Source organism: Ranitomeya imitator, chromosome 3 (assembly GCF_032444005.1).
Source record: "Ranitomeya imitator isolate aRanImi1 chromosome 3, aRanImi1.pri, whole genome shotgun sequence".
Lineage (NCBI taxonomy): Eukaryota > Metazoa > Chordata > Amphibia > Anura > Dendrobatidae > Ranitomeya > Ranitomeya imitator.
In genome coordinates this window covers 618,537,047-618,561,721 of record NC_091284.1, presented here as the reverse complement: position 1 = coordinate 618,561,721, position 24,675 = coordinate 618,537,047, and the positions used below count along the sequence as shown (strand labels likewise).

At 44.8% G+C, this 24,675-nt stretch overlaps 1 pseudogene; it reads right to left on the bottom strand.

Annotated features, from left to right (window-relative positions):
- Positions 1-12,055, bottom strand: part of LOC138671702 (piwi-like protein 1) — a 97,188-nt pseudogene extending 85,133 nt beyond the window's left edge.
- Positions 12,056-24,675: the final 12,620 nt, after the last annotated feature.

The following is a 24,675-nucleotide window of genomic DNA, read 5'->3' as shown; positions in this document are numbered from 1 at the left end:
GCAGTTTTATTATTTGGATCAGTATGATGACAGGGATGCCTCATATGTATCTTTTTTATATTTTGGCGTTTTTATACAAAAAAAAATATTTTATGTGAAAAATAATTATTTTTGCATTGCTTTATTCTGACAGCTATAACTTTTTTATTTTTCTGGTGATGGAGCTATGTGACAGCTTGTTTATTACAGGACAAGATAACGTTTTCAGCTGTACCTTTATATCCGTCTTTTTGATTGCATGTTATTCCACTTTTTGTTCGGCATTATGATGATAAAGCATTGTTTTTTTTTCCTAATGGTGTTGACTAGTTTAACTAGTGGGACAGTTTTATAGGTCGGGTCGTTACGGATGCGGCAATACTAAATATGTGTACTTTTATTGTTTAGATTTTTAACTGAAATATTTATTTATTGATGGAATAAATATTGATTTTTATTATTATTTGTATTTATTTTGCTAAAATATTTTTGCAATTATTATTATTATTATTGTATTTATTCTTACTTTTACACATTATCCCATTATGGGACAATGATTTTTTGCAGGCCGATCGCTTCTATAGCATGCAGATCTGCATGCTATAGACGCTGTCAGCGCTGCAGTTTCTATTACACTGACCTGAAAGACTTCCTGGTCATCACTGCTCATGACAGGAAGTCTCTCAGGTCTGGACACCGGATGTAATCATAACGACATAGGGTCTCCATGGCTGCGATTGGGACACAGCGTCATACAGAGGGGTCGCTGATCCAAAGGCAATAGGGCTGTCAGTGCTTCTGCCAGCTCCGGAATGCTGTGATCATGTTTGAACTCAGTGTTCCAGGGGTCAAAGTGCCGTGAGTGGTCCGTGACTGCTCCTGGCACTTAGTGCCGGGTGTCAGCTGTGAATGAGCTCATCGTGAGCGCGGCTGATCGCCTATGACGTGCTTTTCCATCTATGGGAATTAAGTCCCAGGTCACATGGGCGAAATAGTATGTCCAATGCCAGAAAAGGGTTAACCCATTAAATGCCACTGTCAAACGCTGACAGTGGCATTTAACTCATGCTGCTGGCCATTGGGCTGGAAATTCGCCCACCAATGACCTGCATCACCTGGTCACTGGTCACTGGTTCATTGGGATGGCAACCAGAGGTCTCCCTGGGACCTCTATGGTTGTCACTGCTGGCAGGGCCGGCTCCAGGTTTTTGAGGGCCCCGGGCGAAAGAGTCTCAGTGGGCCCCCCCCTTAACACATACTCCGATTCATGATCGCATATAAACACAGCCATGTAGTATATAACACTGCCCACGTAGTATATAGCAGCCCATGTAGTATATAGCAGCCCACGTAGCATATAGCAGCCCATGTAGTATATAGCACAGCCCACGTAGTATATAGCAGCGCAGCCCACGTAGTATATAGCAGCCCACGTAGTATATAGCAGCGCAGTCCACGTAGTATATAGCAGCGCAGCCCATGTAGTATATAGCAGCGCAGCCCACATAGTATATTGCAGCGCAGCCCACGTAGTATATAGCAGCGCAGCCCACGTAGTATATAGCAGCGCAGCCCACGTAGTATATAGCAGCGCAGCCCACGTAGTATATAGCAGCGCAGCCCACGTAGTATATAGCAGCGCCACTCACTCAGGCACTGGTAGGACTAGGAGCTCCTCCTGAATCTGCCTCATAACTTCAGCAGCACGGGCACTGCAGCCAGCCAGGGGCCAGAGCAGAGCAGAGAACGTGCTCTCTCCGCCCACAAACAATGTCACACTGGCTGCCTTCTCTTAACCCCTATGTGTGCCTGCCTCAGCTGCCTGGCTGCACTGACTGAGTGAGAAGATGCTTGTGTCAGAGCTGGCACATAGGGGTTAAGAGAACGCAGCCAGCAGTGACTTTGTGGGCGGAGAGAGCATGTTATCTCCTGCTCTGCTCTCCCAGCTGTATCTATGACAGCGTGAGTGGGCCCCCCTCTCTCCCCAGGGCCCCGGCATTTGCCCAGGTGCGCCGGGTGCTGACGCCGGCCCTGACTGCTGGATTGATGTAAGCGCTACCCAGTGGTCAGCACTCAACACAAATAAGTAATTCTACTACATAGAGGCAATCTGATCTTCGCCTCTATGTAGCAGAGCCGACCGGGTTGTGGCAGCTTCTAGTCTCCCATGGAGACTATTAAAGCATGCCAAAAGTGAAACAAATGTTTTTAAAAATATAAAAAAGGTTAAAAAAATAAAAGTTCAAATCATCCCCCTTTCGCCACATTCAAAATAAAACAATAAAGAAAAATCAAAATACACATATTTGGTACCGTCCAGGGCCGGACCGGCCATCTCGCAAATGCCAGAAGGGCCTGTCTGGTTGTGGGCCTCTTTGTCTGCTACGTTATTAACAGAATCAGTGTTCTCTGTTAAGCATTATGATGGAGGTATCATTAGAAATATTGGTCTTGTAGTAAATCTTGCCTTCCTCCATGTAGGGTAATATTAGTAATATATTCCCATCTTGTGCTTGGAAATAGTGACAACATGGGCCTGTGTGATTTCAAATGCCATGGATGGATATCAGCTCCAGTCCGTACCTGGTACCGTCGCATTCAGAATCACACAAGTCTATCAATAAAATAAAAGGATTAACCTGATTGCTAAACGGTGTAGCGAGTAAAAAAGTAAAAACGCCAGAATTAAATTCTTTTGGCCGCGGCGACATTGCATTAAAATGCAATAATGGGCGATCAAAAGATTGTATCTGCACCAAAATGGTATTATTAAAACATCATCTCGGCACACAAAAAAAAAGCCCTCACCTAACCCAAGATCACGAAAAATGGAGACCCCCATGGGTGTCTATGAACTCATAAAGTCCTGGAGAATCATAATGGCTGGTCAGTTTTAGCATTTAGTGAACCTAGTAAAAAAGCCAAATAAAAAACCAGTGTGGGATTGCATTTTTTTTTTTGCAATTTCATCGCACTTGGAATTTTTTTCCTGTTTTTTAGTACATAACATGGTAAAACCAATGGTGTCTTTCAAAAATACAACTTTTCCTGCTAAAACCAACCCCCTCACTTGGCCATAATGACAGAAGAATCAAAAAGCTATGGCTCAATGAATAAATTAAGCTTGGTAAGTATACCCTCAATTAAAAAAATTGAAAATTAAGTTATTCTCTTTGCAGCTGCTTGCTTACAGTTATAGGGGTGGTAAAGGGAGTGGTTACAGTTAGCAGTCACTATATTGAGAGCAGAGCAAGCTGTGATAACTCCATGGCACATGGATTGATAGCCTTCTTTGCAGCATGTGTGTGCAGAGCAGGCTGTCATTTACTGTATCGAGAATTAAATATTGCTCAATATATACTAAAATATAACTTATTATCAACAAGTTAAAAACAATAATATACTCTTGTTATCATTAAATATTAGTGGGCGTAATTACAATAAGCATTATCTATTATCAGGAGTGTATTCGAATGACTTTACTAAACCCTTCACCAGGAGAGAATGTAAGTGCAAACTATTATACTCTATTGCTCCCTATAGGAGTCCCTACAGGTAGTATTTATGTGTGGATGATATTTTCATTGTATGGGCAGGTACTGAGGCATTGTTACGGGATTTTGTCCACTATTTAAACACTGAGAACACCATGAACATGAAGTTCACCTCCGTCTTTGGGGAGCCTGAGTTGATGTTCTTGGACAGAAGTACATAGTAAACACACTGCTTCTAATTCCTTCCTACACTTTTCCAGTGCAGATCCACCTCATACAAAAATAGCCTTACCCTACAGCCAGTTTCTGAGGTTGAGATGGATAAACAGCATTCACACACGATTTTTGGAACAAGCTTTTGACCTCAAGGTCAAATTAGCTAAAAGGGGTTTTCCATCTAAGTCCCTGGATGAAGCAATGAATAGAGCTGCAGCTCTGTCCCAAAGGGATTTATCAGGTGTGAACAGTGACTAGGTTGTTCCAAAGGGAAAATGATTTGTATTCAGTTTTCAATTTGGCTCAATGGATAGTTACATTATGGCAGCCGTAAATAAAAACTGGGTAAAGACGCAGATTTGACAGAGATAATAAGTCTCGCAGACCTTTAATTGCAAATAAAAGGAGTACTAACTTAATGGATCAATTCGTACGAAATCGGTTACAATCCACATGGAGCAATTGGTCAGACAGCTGCAAACCTAAAGGCAACTTTAAAGGGAACCTGTCACCCCGAAAATCGCGGGTGAGGTAAGCCCACCGGCATCAGGGGCTTATCTGCAGCATTCTGTAATGCTGTAGATAAGCCCCCGATGTTACCTGAAAAAGGAGAAAAAGACGTTAGATTATACTCACCCAGGGGCGGTCCCGCTGCTGGTCAGGTCGGATGGGCGTCTCCGGTCCGCTGCGGGGCCTCCTATCTTCTTTCCATGACGTCCTCTTCTGATCTTCAGCCACGGCTCCGGCGCAGGCGTACTTTGCTCTGCCCTGTTGAGGGCAGACAAAGTACTGCAGTGCGCAGGCGCCGGGCCTCTGACCTTTCCGGCGCCTGCGCACTGCAGTACTATCCTCTGCCCTCAAGAGGGCAGAGCAAAGTACGCCTGCGCCGGAGCCGTGGCTGAAGATCAGAAGAGGACGTCATGGAAAGAAGATAGGAGGCGCCGGAGCGGACCGGAGACGCCCATCCGACCTGACCAGCAGCGGGACCGCCCCTGGGTGAGTATAATCTAACGTCTTTTTCTCCTCTTTCAGGTAACATCGGGGGCTTATCTACAGCATTACAGAATGCTGTAGATAAGCCCCTGATGCCGGTGGGATTACCTCACCCGCGATTTTCGGGGTGACAGGTTCCCTTTAAATGTGGTCAGTGCTCATTTTGCCAGTTCCTTGTAACTGATAAGATTCTTAAAATTGGACACATTACTCACCAAGTCCAGGATTTCATCTCGTGTAGAACTTGCTTGGTAGTATATGTTATCTTTTGTCCCTGTAGTTTCTTTTATATCGGTAAGACCATTCTTCCTTTGTTTGTCTGTTTCCATGAACACTCTAGATCCATCATTACAGAAAAAGGTTCCAGGCGGCTTATTGATCACATGCAAGAAAAACATGCAGGGAATCCAGACTTGCTCACATTTGCAGGATTGGAACAGGTTCATTTGCCTCCACAAGGGGGCGATCTCCATAGGTTACTGTTTAGTGATGGGTGAGCACTAGTGATGAGCGAGTGTACTCGTTGCTCGGGTTTTCCCGAGCACGCTCGGGTGGTCTCCAAGTATTTGTAAGTGCTCGGAGATTTAGTTTTCGTTGCCTCAGCTGCATGATTTACAGCTGCTAGACAGGATGAATACATGTGGGGATCCCTTAGCAACCAGGCAACCCCGACATGTACTCAGGGTGGCTAGCAGCTGTAAATCATGCAGCTGCGTCAACAAAGACTGAATCTCCGAGCAGTTACAAATAGTCGGAGACCACCCAAGCAATGAGTACACTCGCTCCTTAATAGTGAGCACTAGAATGCTTGGGTGCTCGTTGCTCGGGTTGAGCAAACTGGAATACTCGAGTCTATGGGAAACCCGAGCATTTTTGCTGCGATCCCCCGGGGGTCTTTTTAGGGTCTAAAAAGGTCAGAAAGTGATGGGAACAGTGCTCAAATGACATGGGAACATCAAGGGGAGACCCCTGGAAGCATTTCTGACTCCTAGCTCACAGCTGTGACCAATGTTGTCAGAGTGTGATGCCAATTTTACAGGCGCATACTAAAACATACAAAAACGAAACCAAAATGGATTTTCCTTCTAAATATGTTAAGGAACATTCTTTCCAGGGTAATAATTTATATGTAAGGCAAAGTAAAGACCCCCTCCACAAAAAAGTGAATCTCCAGCACTTGGGCTATGTTCACACGTAGCGTTTTTTATGCATTTTTCAACTCTAGCATTGCTTTAAACCTATACAAATGCATTCACTGGGAAATGTCATTGTAACATTTAACAATCTTAGCTGTCCATGTGGTGTGTGACTCATCATCAGACACATCTTGCTTCATTTATTAAGGAGGGACTCTTAAAGTCACAAAGCCTATTTTTATAGTGGCATCAGGCGGCATTATTATTCTTAAAGGACCATTATTAAACAGTGAGTCTTCTATACTGTTATTGCATATGCAGTGAGTGGCTAGGCTGGCAAAAATTAGGACGCACTACAATACCCCTTTCACGAGATGTAAAGGACGGCCTCCTGAAAAAATGTTCCCATTATAAGAAAGTTGGTCTCTCATAGTGTTTGCTTATGCATTGAATGCAAGGCCTACCCTGCCCCAAAGTTACACGCACCCCAAATAAGCCTTTGAGACCACGTACTGTATGGCCACAGGAAAACCTAGTTTACATTATTCATTTGATACTCCCATACTGTTTGCCTATGCATATGCAATGCCTTCCCTGCACCAAATTCACACACACCCCAATAAGCCTTGGAAGAGACATAGAGGTGGTCCTCCTGAAAACAGTGTTCCTATTATAAGGAAGTGGGTCTCCCAAAGGGTATGCCTATGCAATGAATGCAAGGCCTGCTAAAAATTAGGTGGCACCCGATGTCCCTTGAAAGAGATGTGGAGGAGGGCATCAGAAAAGAATGTTCCCAATTTAAAGAAGCGGGTTTCCTATACTTGGAATGCCCATACGCTGAGTGTATGGGCTGACCAACCTTTCCCCATGGGGGAAGGACACATCTTTTTTTCATTTTTTTAAGGGCATCATAAACACCCTTGCCAAAAAATGGAGTGGCTATTGCAACACGGAATACATTCACCCTGGTGTTCTAGTGGTGGTGTCTGAAGAGACATGGAGGATGTCCTACTATGAATCTATTCCAATTTAAAGGAGCAGGTCTCCTATACTTGGAATGCCTATACACTAAGCATATGGGTTGACAAACATTTCCCCCTGGGAGAGTACACATTTGTTTATTTTTTTGTTTTTTTAATGAGCATCATAAATAACCTTGCTAAAAAATGGAGTGACTGTTGCATCACAGAATATGATCACCCTGGTGTTCCAGTGGTGCTGTCTGAAGAGACGTGGAGGATGTCCTCCTATGAATCTATTCCCAATTTAATGGAGCGGGTCTCCTATACTTGGAACGCCTATACACTAAGTGTATGGGCTAACAAACATTTCCCTCTGGGGGGGCACACTTTTTTTCTTTTTTTTTTTTATTTGCGGGCATCATAAACACCCTTGCAAAAAATAGACAGGCTGTAGCATCACGGAACACATTCACCCTGGTGTTCTAGTGGTGAGGGATGATGAGGATGAGGAGAAGGAGGAGGGTAACACCAAATAGCCAAAATCAAGAAGCGTATACCCATGTGTGGTTGTGAAGAGGTACATGGGAATACACCTACTAAAACATACACTGTATTGGAGGTTATGTTTCGCTGTTATCATTTGGTAGTGTACAGAAGTTTGGCCCAATCCAGCCCTTGTTCATTTTTATAAGTGTCAGCCTATCAGCATTTTCAATAAAATAAATAAGGCAGCACTCTGTAGCGCCAAATCTTACAAACATGAAATATGAAAATTGAATTGCATTACTGCACTAGAAATATGAAAAGATTGAGAAAGTTTAGCACATAAATTGGCCAATTTATTTGTACCTGGTAGCCACAAAAAGGTTTTTCTCATTTACCAGGACCTATCAATACCATCCTCACTTAGAATAAAATCTTCATCTGTATGAGAAACTGTTAGTCCTCTCTTTGACTAAAAAGCTACATCTCTGTTGAGTGGTAGGGTCCTGTCTTGATTAAAAATGCCTGGAGTTAAAAGGCGGAGTGTTCAGTCAGAAAGCTAATGAATACAAATATCAATATAAAAAAACTGACTGTTACATCCAAAAGAGAGGACTCACAGGTTCCCATACAGATGAAGACTTTATTCTAAGTGAGGATGACAATGATCGGTCCTGGTAAATGAGAAATGCCTTATCGTGGCTACCAGGTACACATGAATTGGCCAATTTATGTGCTAAACTTTCTAAATTTTTCATATTTCAAGTGCAGTAATGCAATTCAATTTTGATATTCCATGTTTGCAAGCTTTATTGCTGCCTTATGTATTTTATTGTACATGAGTTGGTGACTCTAGGTTACCACCTGTTCACATTTAGTCTATGTTTGCTTGTGACAGTCATTTTTTTATATTTGTATTTATTAGCCTTCTGACTGAGCACTCCATTGAACGACGAGGTTAAGCACATGGGTCAGGCACGGTACGTTTGTGAGTTTGCCTCTCCTCAGATCCGCCACCAGGTTCTAGCCATTGTCACACTCGACCATGTCTGGCTGTAGGTTCAGCGGTGTCAGCCACAAATCCGACTGCTCTTTCAGAGCTGTTCACAACTCTTCAGCATTTAGCAGTTTGTCACCTAAGCTGATTAGCTTTAACACAGCCTGTTGCAGCTTGGCTCAAGCAGTGCTGCAGTGCCTCCAACTTGTGACTTATGTGCTCATTTCAGAGATGGAGGTTGAAGAAGGCAACCCTGATTGATGTAGGGCCACAATCCTCGGTGTCGGGAGGATGTGTTCCATCCCGAGGTCTGACTGGGTCCCAGCTTCCACTATGTTAACCCAGTGTGCCATCAGTGAGATGTACCGTCCCTGCCCACTGCACTTGTCCATGTGTCCCTGGTTAGGTGGACTTTCCCAGAAACAGCACTGTTAAGAACACGGGTAATGTTGTGGGACACGTGCTTGTGTAATGCCGGGATGGCACACCAGGAGACATATTGGTGGCTGGTGACTGATTACCTTTGGATCACTGCCGCCATCAGGTTGTGGAAAGTTTCCATCTCCATGAGCCTAAAAGGCAACATTTCGAGTGGAAGCAGATGAGAAATGTGTGGATTTAGTAATGTGGCCTGTGGGGCATTGGCTATGTATTTCGGCTTGCGTTCCAATGACTGTGGTATGGACAACTGAAGTCTGTGCTGGGACAAGAACTCGAACATGCTTGATGATGGTGCTAGTTGACTGTGGGCAATGACAGGTGCAGGGAATGAGGCATAATAGCATGCACTGTGGACAGGGGAATGGCTTGCACACACAACAGTGGAAGAAGCAGTGGTGTCACCCGCAGACACTGTTCCTGGAGCCTTTGGTTCGGGTCACAAAGTCGGTGCTTTGCTGCCATGTGCCTGATCATGCTGTGGTGGTGACGATGGTAGTTTTGCTACCCCTGCTGATGTGGGCATGGGAGGTGGTGCAAATGTCCTGTTTGGGGCTATCGGCAGTCTTTAAAAAACAACCAGACTCATGAAGACCTAACTGTTGGACTGGCAACTTCTGTCATGTTCATGTTACGGGAAACGGATGCATGCCTTCTGTATGTGGCCACCACACTCCTTCTTCCTGGCTGTTAGGGGTGCTATGCCTCCTTACCCATCTGTGCTGCTGTCCTCGCTCTGCATGTCCTCCTGCCAGGTTGGGTCAGATACTATATCAGCCACCACCTCATCTTCCACATCCGCACCCTGGTGCTCCTCCTGACTTTCTGGCAATTGTGTCTCATCATCGTCCACCTCTTGTGACACTTTCCCACCATCGCCTTCATGTGACCATGGCTGTTCAAATAATTGGGCATTGCTAGTCACGAATCAATAAATGGAAAAGTCAACAGCTCTTTGGAGTGTCCAAGTGTGGGTTCAGTTTTCTCCGTGCACTCGGCATGGTGGGAGGAAGGAGAATCAGGGTGAGTAATATGCGGTCCAGACTCACGGCTACTCAGACTTGACCGTGTGGAAGACATGGTGGTGGTGCTGACAAAGTGACTATAAGCATTATCCGCTATCCAACCAACAACCTTTTGACATTGCTCTGGGTTCAATAGTGGTGTGCTGCGGTCCCCTAGTAATTGGGACAGGAAGGTCGAGTGAGAAGATGTAGGTGTTTGTTTTGGCCCAATTTCAGCTTGGCCTCTGCATGCACCATCAGCATCACGTCCACTTCCCCATCCCTTGCCATGCGTCTTGCCCATTTAAATTGACTACTACAATATTTTCCACGTTCACTACAAATGTGATTAGTGTGTCACAGTTTAAATTATCTGAACTGTAGGTAAAAAAAAAATCTTTTTAAAACTTTTGTTAGTAACTAGGGTAAGATACAGCAAAACCAGTTCAAAGAAGCCCTAAAATGAAACAATTTTTAGCCCTTACATAGAGGAGGCGTTTTACAGAGATACCACAGTGTTCAATATGTAGCCTGTATATTTTTTAATTTAAACAGAAAAATACTGCATAGAACTAGGGTAGCACACCACAAAAAAGGTGATCGTTGGTCTGAAATGCCTAAGTTTGTAGCTCACAGATAGATCAGGTGTCTGACAGAGGTACCACAATGCTCAATATGTGGCCTGTATTTTTGTATTTTTTACCCCAAAATACTGCTTAGAATTAGGGTAACAGACAGCAAATGCAGTGGAATGGAGGCCTGAAATGCCCACATTTGTAGCCCACAGATAGATCAGGTATCTGACATAGAAACCACAATGTTCAATATGTGGCCTGTTTTTTTCCCAAAGTAGTGTTTAGAACTAGGGTAGCAGACAGCTATAAATGGTGGCCTGAAAAGCCCAAATTTGTAGCCAACAGATAGCTCAGGCATCTGACAGAGATAACACAGTGTTCAATTTATGAACAAGAAAAAAAGGGGGCTCTGGATTGCTTTGGAATAAAATAATCAGGATGAAGATGCCAAAAAAATTCTTCCTAGCCACTGATACCTGGGGCTAGGTATATATGTAATAGGCAGCAGCAGCAGACAGTAATGGAATGGACCCTCTTGATGCATGCAATGATATCAATATACTGTATGATGTGTGCAATGATATCTATATACCCACATACAGTGCCTGCATCCCTTGCACTGACATGTATAGAGCCACATACACTCCCTTGCCTACCTAGCACTGCAATCTATATACTCCGTAATCAGTCCTTGGAAGGACTGTTGGTTTAGCTGGATTTGTGTCAAATCTGATGGCATACCCACACTAACAGATAATCTATCAAATTTTACCCTATCTCGGCAGCAGCTCTCCCTACACTGTCTGAATCAGAAACTGAATGCGATGAGCATTGCGGCGCAAGGTCTCTTATAGACCTGATGACGCTGTGTGGCCAGCCAATCACTGTAATACCACAACCAAGATGGCTACTGCATTATAGTGTGTGGCAGACAATCCTTGCATGTTGATTGGCTCTGTAAAGAGCGCCAATCGTCCACCCGAGCTCCCGTCGAGCAAACATGAAAATGTATGCGAGTATGCTTGCTCATCAGTAATACTGTTGCAAAAAGTGTCCAGGGTCTCTCCGGACTAAGTGACAAAATAGATATGACGGTGTTTCTCTAGAAGTGTACTATATATCTGTTGTTTTTATTTAAAGGTAGTGTATATCTGATTAACATTTTTAAACATTTTGTGGTTCATTTTCTTTGTTGTTTCTTCTTCTTGCTGTTGTTAGAATCACCAGTGAGGTATTCCCTATAATAGCGTACCTCATCATTTCCAGTTACCACTAGACCCGTTGAAGCGCAGTAAGCACAAAACGGCTGTTGTCCACACAAGGTTTCCGCTCCTCTCTTTTATGGACTAGATAAATGACACTTTCATTGGATGGTAAGCACCACCTTTTTTCTTTTTTTGGACTATATTGGATTTATCTTTTTGATGTACACCCGTATTCCTACAGTTGTCTGGTGTTCAGCTAACACACAGGTATGTTTTCAATCACAGCTGGGATAATACCAGAAGTAAGTGCCGGAAGTACACTCCTTATCACAAATAGGTCATCATGTTTCTTTTTGCAATTTTACCTGTCTATGGAGATGAAATATGGCATGGATAGCACCATCCATCTAATCAATATTAAGATGAAGGGGTTCTGCTGGCCTTACAGTGATGGGAGTGAATGCATTCATCACTGACCACTAGCTCCAAGAGGTTTTGGAGCCGTGCTTTAATCACAAGAAGTTTATTCCTGGAAAGTGTACTTACCTCTCTGAGTAAACTAATCTCAGTCATGGTGTCTTTTTCCCAGAGCAAATCTCCTGTGGTCATTACCTGTTCACTACAGGATGCCCCTTCTTCAATGGAAGTTGAAATGTCAGCTCCCTCTCACTTCCCCAGTTATAATTAGCTTTTCTCTTCCCCAGCTATAATTAATCCCATATGTTCAATGTGGAGCCCTACTTCAATGGAGGTTGAAGTGTTGGTTCTTTTTCTCTTCACTAGCTATAATTAACCTCACATATTCTATGTGAGGGTGATGTGTCCCCTCATAGCAGATGTCTTATGGATTTTAATTTTTAGATTTGACATTAGAGTTGAGCGACTTTTACTTTTCTAGGATCGAGTCGGGTTTGGCGAAACCCGACTTTGTCAACAGTTGGGTCGGGTGAAATCGGCCGATTATTGCGAAAAGTCGGGGGCCGACTGAAACACGAAACCCAATGCAAGTCAAAGGGGAATCAAAGTCGGCAGTGAATGGAGGACAGGAAAACACCTACAGTGCCCATTTTAATGCCAAAAACATCAATTCGTATTACTAAAGCTTGTCAATCTTAATTTACTTTATAATAATAGTTAGGCATTGAAAACAGGGGGTCATTTGGCTAAAGTTGTGGGGGGGTAGCGCTGGCAAAAGATTTTCGTGGGACCAGGAAAATCGCCGAATAAGTCACGGCAGTCGAGCAGGGAGAGGTAAGTATTTCAACTTTGCAAGTGCTGTGATCCTGAGCAAGCAGGGGGGGGGCACTAGTTGGCACTGGCACAGGGCCCCTCATAGTACGGTGGTGTGTTTGATGGTGGGCGGCGCCTTTCACTGACAGAGATACTTTTGCGTACTATGAGGGCCCCTGTGCCAGTGCCAACGAGTATGCCCCTCACCTGATGAAGGAACCTGCACTTTCATCTGCACCTTCCTCTTTGTCCCCGTGTAAGGTGGTATGGTATGCGGGAAGGGGAACCTGACTTTCATCAGGGTCAGATTCTGGCTGTGTAGAGTGCAAGGGGAATGTAGTGGTCTGGGTCAATGTACCAGCAGACTCATCTAGCAGTGGCTGGGCAATGGGCAGGATAAGGAGGAAACAAAGCTATAGGCCCAAAATAAAAAAGTAGGCTAAAAGCAGTTCAAAATTGGTAACAGGAGTACACAGGCGGCATAGCTTTGTTCAGTGGAGGACAACTGTAATGAGTGGCGCAGACACAGATATTAGGCCCAAACTAAAAAAGTAGGCTAAATGCAGTTCAAAATTGGTAACAGGAGTACACAGGCGGCATTGCTTTGTTCAGTGGAGGAGGACAGCTGTAATGAGTGGCGCAGACAGATTTAGTAGGCCTAAAATAAAAAAGTAGGCTAAATGCAGTTCAAAATTGGTATCAGGAGTACACAGGCGGCATTGCTTTGATCAGTGGAGGACAACTGTATTGAGTGGCGCAGACAGATTTAGTAGGCCCAAAATAAAAAAGGAGGCTAAATGCAGTTCAAAATTGGTAACAGGAGTCCACAAGCGGCATAGCTTTGCTCAGTGGAGGACAACTGTATTGAGTGGTGCAGAGAGACTTAGTAGGCCCAAAATAAAAAAGTAGGCTAAATGCAGTTCAAAATTGGTAACACGAGTACACAGGCGGCATTGCTTTGTTCAGTGGGGGAGGACAACTGTAAGGAGTCGCTGACACAGTTACTAGGCCCAAATAAGTAAGTAGGCTAAATGCAGTTCAAAATTGGTAACAGGAGTACACAGGCGGCATAGCTTTGTTCAGTGGATTAGGACAACTGTAATGAGTGGCGCAGACAGACTTAGTAGGCCTAAAATAAAAAAGTAGGCTAAATGCAGTTCAAAATTGGTAACAGGAGTACACGGCGGCATTGCTTTGTTCAGTGGAGGAGGACAAGAGTAATGAGTGGCTCAGATAGACTTAGTAGGCCTAAAATAAAAAAGTGAGCTACATGCAGTTCAAAATTGGTAACAGGAGTACACAGGCGGCATTGCTTTGTTCAGTAGCGGAGGACAACTGTAATGAGTGGCTGACAGCCAGAGACAGGTAGTGGGCCCAAATGATAAAGTGGGCTAAACGCAGTTCAAAATTGGTAACAGGAGTACAAAGGTGGCATAGCTATGTTCAGTGGAGGACAACTGTAAGGAGTGGCTGACACAGTTACTAGGTCCAAAAAAGTATGTAAGTTAAATGCAGTACAAAATTGGTAACAGGAGTACACAGGCTGAATTGCTTTGTTCAGTGGAGGAGGACAACTGTAATGAGTGGCGCAGACAGACTTATTAGGCCTAAAATAAAAAAGTAGGCGAAATGCAGTTCAAAATTGATAACAGGATTACAAAGGCGGCATAGATTTGTTCAGTGGAGGACAACTGTAAGGAGTGGTTGACACAGTTACTAGGCCCAAATAAGTAAGTAGGCTAAATGCAGTTCAAAATTGGTAACAGGAGTACACAGGCGGCATTGCTTTGTTCAGTTGAGGACAACTGTATTGAGTGGCGCAGACAGACTTAGTAGGCCCAAAATAAAAATGTAGGCTAAATGCAGTTCAAAATTGGTAACAGGAGTACACAGGCGGCATTGCTTTGTTCAGTTGAGGACAACTGTATTGAGTGGCGCAAACAGACTTAGTAGGCCCAAAATAAAAAAAAGTAGGCTAAATGCAGTTCTAAATTGGTAACAGGAGTACAAAGGCGGCATTGCTTTGTTTAGTGGAGGAGGACAACTGTAATGAGTGGCGCAGAGAGACTAATTAGGCCCAAAATAAAAAAGTAGGCTAAATGCAGTTCAAAATTGGTAACAGGACAAAACTGGCGGCACTGCTTTGTTCTGCAGAGGACAACTGTAAGGAGTGGCTGACACAGTTTCTAGGCCCAAATAAGTAAGTAGGCTAAATGCAGTTCAAAATTGGTAACAGGACTAAAAAGGCAGCATTGCTTTGTTCAGTGGAGGACAACTGTAATGAGAGGCTGACACAGTTAGTAGGCCCAAAAAAGTAAGTAGGCTAAATGCAGTTAAAAATTGCTAACAGGACTAAACAGGCGGCATTGCTTTATTCAGTGGAGGACAACTGTAATAAGTGGCTGACACTGTTAGTAGGCCAAAATAATAAAGTGGGATAAATGTCTGCCTAAAAAAATTGTTCATAAATAAACAAGTGGCATAGCTATGTACAGGGGTAGGCTCCTTTGCTGAGTAGCAGACAGTGGTAGTTGGCGCAAAGTATTAACTGGTCTAAATGGAGGCCAGGGCCCCTGTATATTTTTACTATCATCTATCATTTCAACAAATTTGTATTGGAAGTGCCATTGAAGGATTTAACAGCACAGACTACACAGTGGTGGAGCAGGGAGAGGTAAGTTTTGCAAGTGGTAGAGCACTGTTCGAGCTGGGGGGGAACACTCTCTCATGGGCGGCGGTATTGGCACAGGGCCTCTCATATTACGACAATGTGTCTGACGCTGGTTGTGCACTACCACCGTCAGAGACACTTCATTGTACTATGAGGGACTCTGTGCCAGTGCCATTGCCCAAGAGTGGGCACACCCACCTGTCCAGGTAAACAGCACTCGCACGTGTGCTTGCGCCAAGTGGTGACCACAGCCCTGTGGGGGGAGTCAGCCCATTTAGGGAGGTATAAAAATGGCCTATGGTGGACATTCAGCAGCTGCAAATGGAGGAATTGGAGAAGTCAGTAAGAGGAGGCCAAAAGCAAGACATTGTTCAGGCAAGCTACGTGTCAGCAGGGGAAGGTGGGGCAAAATAATTTGAAATCCATGATTGGTTTATTTTAATGAAGGTTAGATCATCAACATTTCGGGTAGCCAGACGTGTCCTTTTTTCGGTCAGTATTGTACCAGCAACACTGAAGACTCTTTCTGATAGCACACTAGCAGCTGGGCAACGAGCTCCAGTAATGCATATTCTGCCAATTCAGGCCAGGTGTCTAATTTAGATGCCAAGTAATCAAAGGGGAATGACGTGTGATGGAGAACATCGATAAGGGAGGAAAAATAGTTTGTAACCATACTGGACAAATTCTGTCTCCTGTCACTTTGAATCGATGCAGCAGTAGCTGTCGTGTCTGCGGTCATTGCGAAATCACTCCACAATCTGGTCATAAAACCCCTCTGTCCAACACCACTTCGGATTTGTGCACCTCAAACACCTCTGCCATGTTGCCCCCTACAGCTCTTGTGAGAACCATCACCGCCCCTGTGTGCTGGGAATACCTGAACCAAACGGTCTACAAGAGTTGCTTGTTTGGTAGCCAATATTTGCTCAAGGTTGTCATGTGGCATGATATTTTGTAATTTTCCTTTATATCGTGGATCCAGGAGGCAGGCCAACCAGTAATCGTCATCGGTCATCATTTTGATAATGCGGGGCTCCCTTTTTAGGATGCGCGAGGCATACACAGCCATGTGGGCCAATGTTCCTGGTGTCAATTCACTGCTTGTGCTGGGTTGAGGAGCACTTTCTTGCAAATCAATATCACTTGTGGCCCGCAAAAACCCTGTACCTGACCTTGCAACGCCACCAGTTTCTATTTCCCCCTTAGAAGCATCCTCCTCCCATAAATATTCATTCCCATCATCCTCCTCCTCCTCCTCTTCATCCGCCACCTCGTCCAGGAGAGTTCCCTGAGCAGACAATGGCTGACTGTCATCAAGGCTTCCCTTCTCCTCGGCTGCAAACACCTGCTCCTTAATATGCGTCAAACTTTGCATCAGCAGACGCATTAGTGGGATGCTCATGCTTATGATGGCATCGTCTCCACTTACCAGCCGTGTGCATTCCTCAAAACACTGAAGGACTTGTCTTGGAGCTTCGACCACTGCACACCAGACAACTCCATGTCTGCCATCCAACTGCCTGCCCATGTATGTGTATCCTCCCACAAATAAATGGCAGCACGCCTCTGTTTGAACAGCCTCTGAAGAATGTGCAGTGTTCCATCTTGTTGTAACGTCGATTATTAGGCAGTCCTGGGGAAGATTCCGCAATCGTTGATGGTTCAGCTTACGGCTGGAGTGTACGGGCGACCGGCAGATGTGCGAGCAAAGTCTTTGCACCTTCAGGAGCAGGGCTAGTAACTCCGGATAATTTTTCAGGAAGCACTGCACCACCAAGTTCAAGGTGTGAGCCAGGCAAGGTATGCATTTCAGTTCTGAAAGGGCTATGGCAGCCTTAAAATTCCTTCCGTTATCACTGTCTACCTTGCCTGCCTCAAGTTGTACACTGCCCAGCCATGACCGAGTTTCTTGCTGCAAATACTCGGCCAGTACTTCCGCGGTGGTGTCTGTTGTCACCCAAACACTTCATTTGTAGCACAGCCTGCTGACGCTTACCACTAGCTGTTCCATAATGGGACACCTCATGTGCAACACTGGCAGCTGCGGATTAAGTGGTCGTGCGACTGCGCTCTGTGGACGAGCTTTCGCTTCTGGAGGAAGAGGGGTGGCAAACGCCTACAGCCAACTGTTTCCTCGACCGTGGGCTAGGCAGAACTGTCCCACTATGGCTGTGGACCCTGCATCCACCACATTAACCCAGTGCGCCGTGATGGACACGTAATGTCCCTGGCCATGCCTACTGGTCCATGCATCTGTTTTGAGGTGCACCTTTCTACTGACTGATTGCCTCAGTGCATGGACAATGGGGTCTTTGACATGCTGGTGGAGGGCTGGGATGGCTTTTCTCGCAAAGAAGTGTCGACTGGGTAGGTCATAGCATGGTACTGCGTAGGCCATCAGGGCTTTGAAATCTTTGCTCTCAACCAATCGGTAGGGCATCATCTCTAACGAGATTAGTCTAGCAATGTGGGTGTTCAAACCCTGTGTACACAGATGAGAGGATCAGTACTTTCTTTTCCTAATGAGAGTCTCTTTTAGGGTGAGCTGGACTGGAGAGCTGCATATGGTGGAACTAGTGGGGGTGGTGGTGGACATGGCAGATTGAGAGAGGGTTGGTGATGGTATTCTTGCTGTTAGCCTACATACAGTGTTTCCTACCAAGTACCTTGTGATTCACTGACTGCTTTGGCCTTGCGACGATACCTCCACATTTGCTGCTGGTGGTGTCCTAACCGATGGGCTTACAGTGAGGGAAGCAATGTAGCGTTGCTGACTACCTTCATTCTGAGCAGGTGCCCCAATGGTACGGGACGTTTGGTAGTTAGTCCAGGCTTGCAGGTGCATGCTGGTTAAATGTCTAAGCATGCATGTTGTATTTAAATTTTGGAGATTCTTCCCTCTGCTAAAGGTCTTTGAGCGTTTCTTACAGATAACTTTGCACTGATCATTCGGATCTTGGTTAAAAAATTACCACACTGCACTCTTCCTACTATGGAATACCTTTTCAGGCATTCCACTCCGTGCTATTTTCACCGGATGGCCACGCTATCCTAAAACTGTTTTTGGTTTTGACAAACGTTTTTGGCCAGATACGGGCCTGCCAGATGAAAGCTGTTGCGTTGTAGATGGCTGCTGTGGATCATCCTCCTCCGCTTCTGAGCTACTGGCAGCGGCACCCTCTTCCCCCAATGGCTGCCAATCTGGGTCAACAACAGGGTCATCTATCACCTCCTCTTCAATGTCATGTGCACCTTCCTCTATGTCACTGTGTAAGATGCTATAGCATTCGTGACGGGGCACCATAGTCTCATCAGGGTTAGATTCTGGCTCAGTACACTGCGAGGGCAATGTAGTGATCTGAGTCCATGGAACAGCATAATAATCTAGCTGTGGCTGTGCATCTGTGCACTCCATGTCCGATTCATCTTGAAATGGGCTGATAACAATTTCCCTCTCTAAGCCAGGCACGGTATGTGTAAAGAGCTCCATGGAGTTAACTGTAGTGTCGCCTGCCGCATCCTTCGCTTTTGGTTTGGGTGAAGGACACAAGCAAGCGCCTTGTTCCTGACCGGGAGCATCCACTGACGACTCACTGCTTTTATATTTAGAACTTTCTGAAGAGGAGGCGAAAGAGCTAGTGGCTGAGTCAGCAAGGAAAGCCAAAACTTTTTCCTGCTGCTCCGGCTTTAAAAGCTGTTTTCCTACTCCCAGATAAGAGAGCCTTCAAGGCCTTGTGTAGCTAGATGATGACGCTGGCTCAAAACCTCGAGCCTTTGGTGCTATTTTGCTTTCCCCACTACCACCAGATGCTCCCCCACCACCATCAGTATCAGCTGTCAACGACCGCCCACGGCCGCTTCCACCAGTCTTCCTCATTTTTGGAAAAATCTAACCAAAATAACAACGGTTATATGGTACTGTAAAACAAGGTAGAAAGTGTATATAAACTTGTTGAGAATTTAAATCTCCCTTTTTTTTTGGGGGGGAGACTGCACCAAAACTCAGGCCCAGTCTATTACAGTACACAATGTAAGTGGCAGAACGTGGCTGGAAGATATACGACAAACTGACAGAACTGACGTAGATCCACTTAGTGCCAATTTAAATCTCCATTTTTTTTTGGGGGGGGAGACTGCACCAAAACTCAGGCCCAGTGTATTACACTACACAATGTAAGTGGCAGAACGTGGCTGGAAGATATACGACAAACTAACAAAACTGACGTAGATCCACATAGTGCCAATTCAGATCTCCATTTTTGGGGGGAGACTGCACCAAAACTCAGGCCCAGTGTATTGCACTACACAATGTAAGTGGCAGAACGTGGCTGGAAGATATGCGACAAACTAACAGAACTGACATAGATTCACTTAGTGCCAATTTAAATCTCCCTTTTTTGGGGGGGTTGACTGCACAAAAACTCAGGCCCAGTGTATTACACTACACAATGTAAGTGGCAGAACGTGGCTGGAAGATATACGACAAACAGAACTGACGTAGATCGACTTAGCGACAATTTAAATATCCCTTTTTTAGGGGGGGAGACTGCACCAAAACTCAGGCCCAGTGTATTACACTACACAATGTAAGGGGCAGAACGTGGCTGGAAGATATACGACAAACTAACAGAACTGACGTAGATCCACTTAGTGCCAGTTTAAATCTCCCTTTTTTTGGGGGGAGACTGCACCAAAACTCAGGCCCAGTGTATTACACTACACAATGTAAGTGGCAGAACCTGGCTGGAAGATATACGACAAACTAACAGAACTGACGTAGATACACTTAGTGCCAATTTAAATCTCCCTTTTTTGGGGGGGGAGACTGCACCAAAACTCAGGCCCAGTGTATTACACTACACAATGTAAGTGGCAGAACCTGGCTGGAAGGTATACGACAAACTAACAGAACTGACGTAGATACACTTAATGCCAATTTAAATCTCCCTTTTTTTTGGGGGGAGACTGCACCAAATCTCAGGCCCATTTTTTTACACTACGCAGTGTAAGTGGCAGAACGTGGCTGAAAGATATTCGACAAACTAACAAAACTGACATAGATCCACTTAGTGCCAATTTAAATCTCCCTTATTTTTGGGGGGAGACTGCACCAAAACTCAGGCCCAGTGTATTACACTACACAATGTAAGTGGCAGAACCTGGCTGGAAGATATACGACAAACTAACAGAACTGACGTAGATCCACTTAGTGCCAATTTAAATCTCCCTTTTTGGGGGGTTGACTGCACCAAATCTCAGGCCCAGTGTATTACACTACACAATGTATGTGGCAGAACGTGGCTTGAAGATATATGACAAACTAACAGAACTGCACTAACACTAAGTGCCAATTTAAATCTCCCTTATTTTTTGTGGGGAGACTGCACCAAAACTCAGGCCCAGTGTATTACACTGCACAATGTAAGTGGCAGAACGTGGCTGGAAGATATACGTCAAACTAACAGAACTGACGTAAATCCACTTAGTGCCAATTTAAATCTCCCTTTTTTTGGGGGGAGACTGCACCAAAACTCAGGCCCAGTATATTACACTACACAATGTAAGGGGCAGAACGTGGCTGGAAGATATACGACAAACAGAACTGACGTAGATCCACTTAGTGCCAATTTAAATCTCCCTTTTTTGGGGGGGAGACTGCACCAAAACTCAGGCCCAGTTTATTACACTACACAATGTAAGTGGCAGAACGTGGCTGGAAGATATATGAAAAAAAAGGACTGTAGTACAATTTGAATCTCCCTACAATGATCTCAGGACAAGTATGGCAGCAATAAAAAGGACTGCTGCACACAAAAGTGTGGACAAATAAACAAGATAACTGTGCAGAAAGGAGCAACAGTATTTTTGCTTTTAAAAAGCAGTTGGTTTACACAGCGGCTTACAAACAGCAATGCAGCTATCAGGGAGCCTTATAAGGCAGCCTAATAAGCTACAGAGCTGATGCACAAAAGTATTAACTCCACTGTCCCTGCAAAGAAAAGGTGGTGTTGGACAGTGGAAATCGCTACAGCACAAGCAGTTTCGGGGCTTAATCTTCCCTCCCTAACGATATCCCTTCTTCTGATGCAGCTGCAGCAACCTCTCCCTGTGCTACGATCGGCAGAAGTAAGATGGCGGTCGGCGTGCACGCCCCTTTATAGCCCCTGTGACACCGCAGAAAGCAAGTCAATCACTGTCATGCTTTTCTCTAAGATGGTGGGGACCGAGACCTATGTCATCACGCTGCCCACACTCTACGTCCTCCTTCATTGGCTGAAAAATGGCACTGAAAATGTCATACAAAATGCGACTTTGGCGCAAAGATCGCCGACCTCATGGCCGATCGCACACGAGGATCGGGTCGGGTTTCATGAAACCCGACTTTGCCGAAAGTCGGCGATTTTTGAATTTGTCCAATCCGTTTCGCTCAACCCCATATGACATATTTAATATCAATTTGCTATAATGTTCTATTTTAAATATAATTTTACATTAATCTGAATTCAGGTAGCCACACTGTAACTAACAGTAAATGTGATTAAACCTACATTCTTATTAAAAATATTATCCCCATGAGCATTGATATTTATTTAAAATTGTTATTTATTGTGGAGCCATCTGGTTGTATCTGAAATGAAACCTAGCATTTACGATAGAAGTACTCAAGGGAAATATTCACCTAATTTTTCTTCATGATACAAGTCTTCCAGCAGGTTAGGAAATAAATATGAATTAAATGTTGTGTATTCATATTGAGTTAGAATTAAACAAGCATATTTAGTTCTCTATTATTTACAACTAGAGATGTTGGAATCTGCCAAATTTTGAATTTGCCAAATAGCACAGATTTTACAGAGAAATTTGATTTGCATTAAAGTTTTTTTGCAGCAAATTAAATGTTTTCAGACCCTAGACTCTAGGGCCTAGAGCATAATAAATGGATGATGTTAAAAGAATTAAAAAGAATGCTTGCCTTACCACTCACATGTCTCACTGGCTTTGCAAAATGTCGTCCAGTCATCTATGCCTCTTCTATTTGCTTTTAAGTTTGCAAGCATCTTCTTCTGCCTTCTTCACTTTGTGGTGGCACTACCAGTTTAACCATGTCTCTGAGGTCACTGTACAGTGTTCCATCGAGAACCATGTCACAACATTACTGCGTGTATTATGCAAGGCTTACTAAGTGACTCTAGATAACAACATGTGTGGTGCCCCTGGGGTCCAGTCACCACAAAGGTACTGCACCTGATCCAGAGGTGTGGTATTCCACTCTAAGGTAAGAAGAGAGCACTACCCAGGACTCTTACACTCACATCCAACACACCAGTTCAGTCGGGGCACCTTGGTGTACCCTTAGGGAGGAACGCCTCCTCCCAGGCTGGAAAGGAATGGGTGGTGGGAGTGGGTGGGGTAGGTAGAGAAAGGGAGGAGCTGATTAGAGGGGAGTCAGTCAGTAGGAGGGAGGATAAGTAGTGGAGCTGACATGCATGAAGAGAAGAAGCTCCTTATCAGAGGGAGCTAGAGAGAGATAAAAGACTAAAAGAGAGAGAGATTGCAGATAAGGAGAGAAGAAGAAGGGGTCTTAGGGGCATGGGAAGTGCAGAAGCCACCTGTGGGGCCCGTATCCAGGCGTGGAGGGATCAGGCCACAGTCAGGGGACCTGCACCAATTTAGTGGAATACTTCAAATTTAGCTAAGAAACCGGAGGCTGTGGCTTTTGCAAGAGTCATAGCCACATCCACCCATACTTCCCCAAAAAGGCAACCGTATAGAATCCCAGGGACAGAGAAGAGACCACCCAACCAGGTTTGTGGCTGCTGGCTTGGGACACTGTGGGTAAGGCGCTAGGCAGGAGAATTGGAAGCCAGTGTAGTGAGATAGCCAGAGATAGGCATATGAAAGAAGTCCTGGAAATGTGCTTCCCAAACTACCTGGAAGTTTGCTGGACCACTGACCCGGAGAACACAGCGTCTGGCTGGCATTTGAGGACTGAAGAAGTGTGAGTAAAAGTGGAAACTGCACCTTACTGTTTCCTTGCATTATTTCTACAACACCTGCCCGGCCTACCACTACTACCATCATCTCATCATTTACTCATACAGTTGCCCTGGGGTCTAGCTCTACCTGTGGAGAGCTGTACCAACTCTGCTGCATCACCATCAGCCTCAGTGGACTCTGAAGCAGCGTCAGCTAACACCTTTATTGCTGAGTACCATAGGTGGTGTCACGAACATTTTCTCCCAAAAACTTTATTTTTCCCTTTAATTACAACTTCACTTCTATTGGACGCCCAGTGCCATGGACCGGGTCACTGCTGCCGTGACACATACCCTTTGAGAATTGTTCGACCTGGCCTGAGTACCCCATGGCCCTTGAGGGGGCTCCACATGCACCATGATGGCAAGGCACTTAGAATCTGGAAGCCCCAGTTCAAAGTATAGCAAGTTGGCAAAGATGGACATGACTTGGACAACTGTTGTGAATTCTGTGGCTGAGTTCACTTCTGTGGTCACAAGTGGTATTGCAGTCTCTGGGCTTCCTCCCTCAGGTGTTTTGGTGAGCTCGTTGGCTGCCTTGCTATTTAGCTCCACCTGAGTCTGTCTTCCTTGCTCCTTGTCAATGTTCCAGTGTTGGATCTGAGCTACTGCATCTTTCCTTGGGCCTGCTGCTCTGCTAGATAAGTGCTTCTAGTTTGTTTTCTGTTTTTTTCTGTCCAGCTTGCTATTGTCTTTTGCTGGAAGCTCTGAGAAGCAGAGGGGTGCACCGCCGTGCTGTTAGTTCGGCACGGTGGGTCTTTTTGCCCCTTTGCGTGGTTTTCGTTTTAGGGTTTTTGTAGACTGCATAGTTCTCTTTGCTATCCTCGCTCTGTCTAGAATATCGGGCCTCACTTTGCTGAATCTATTTCATTCCTACGTTTGTCTTTTCATCTTGCTAACAGTCATTATATGTGGGGGGCTGCCTATTCCTTTGGGGTATTTCTCTGAGGTAAGTCAGGCTTGTATTTCTATCTTCAGGCTAGTCAGCTCCTCAGGCAGTGCCGAGTTGCATAGGTAGTTGTTAGGCGCAATCCACTGCTGCTTATAGTTGTGTGAGGATAGATCAGGTACTGCAGTCTACAGAGATTCCACGTCTCAGAGCTCGTCCTATTGTTTTTGGTTATTGCCAGATCTCTGTATGTGCGCTGATTACTGCACGCTGTGTTGCCTGATTGCCAGCCATAACAGTACAAGGAGCCACACCAATGATTCCCAATAGAGGGAAAAAAGAAATCCTGACATCATTTTTTTTT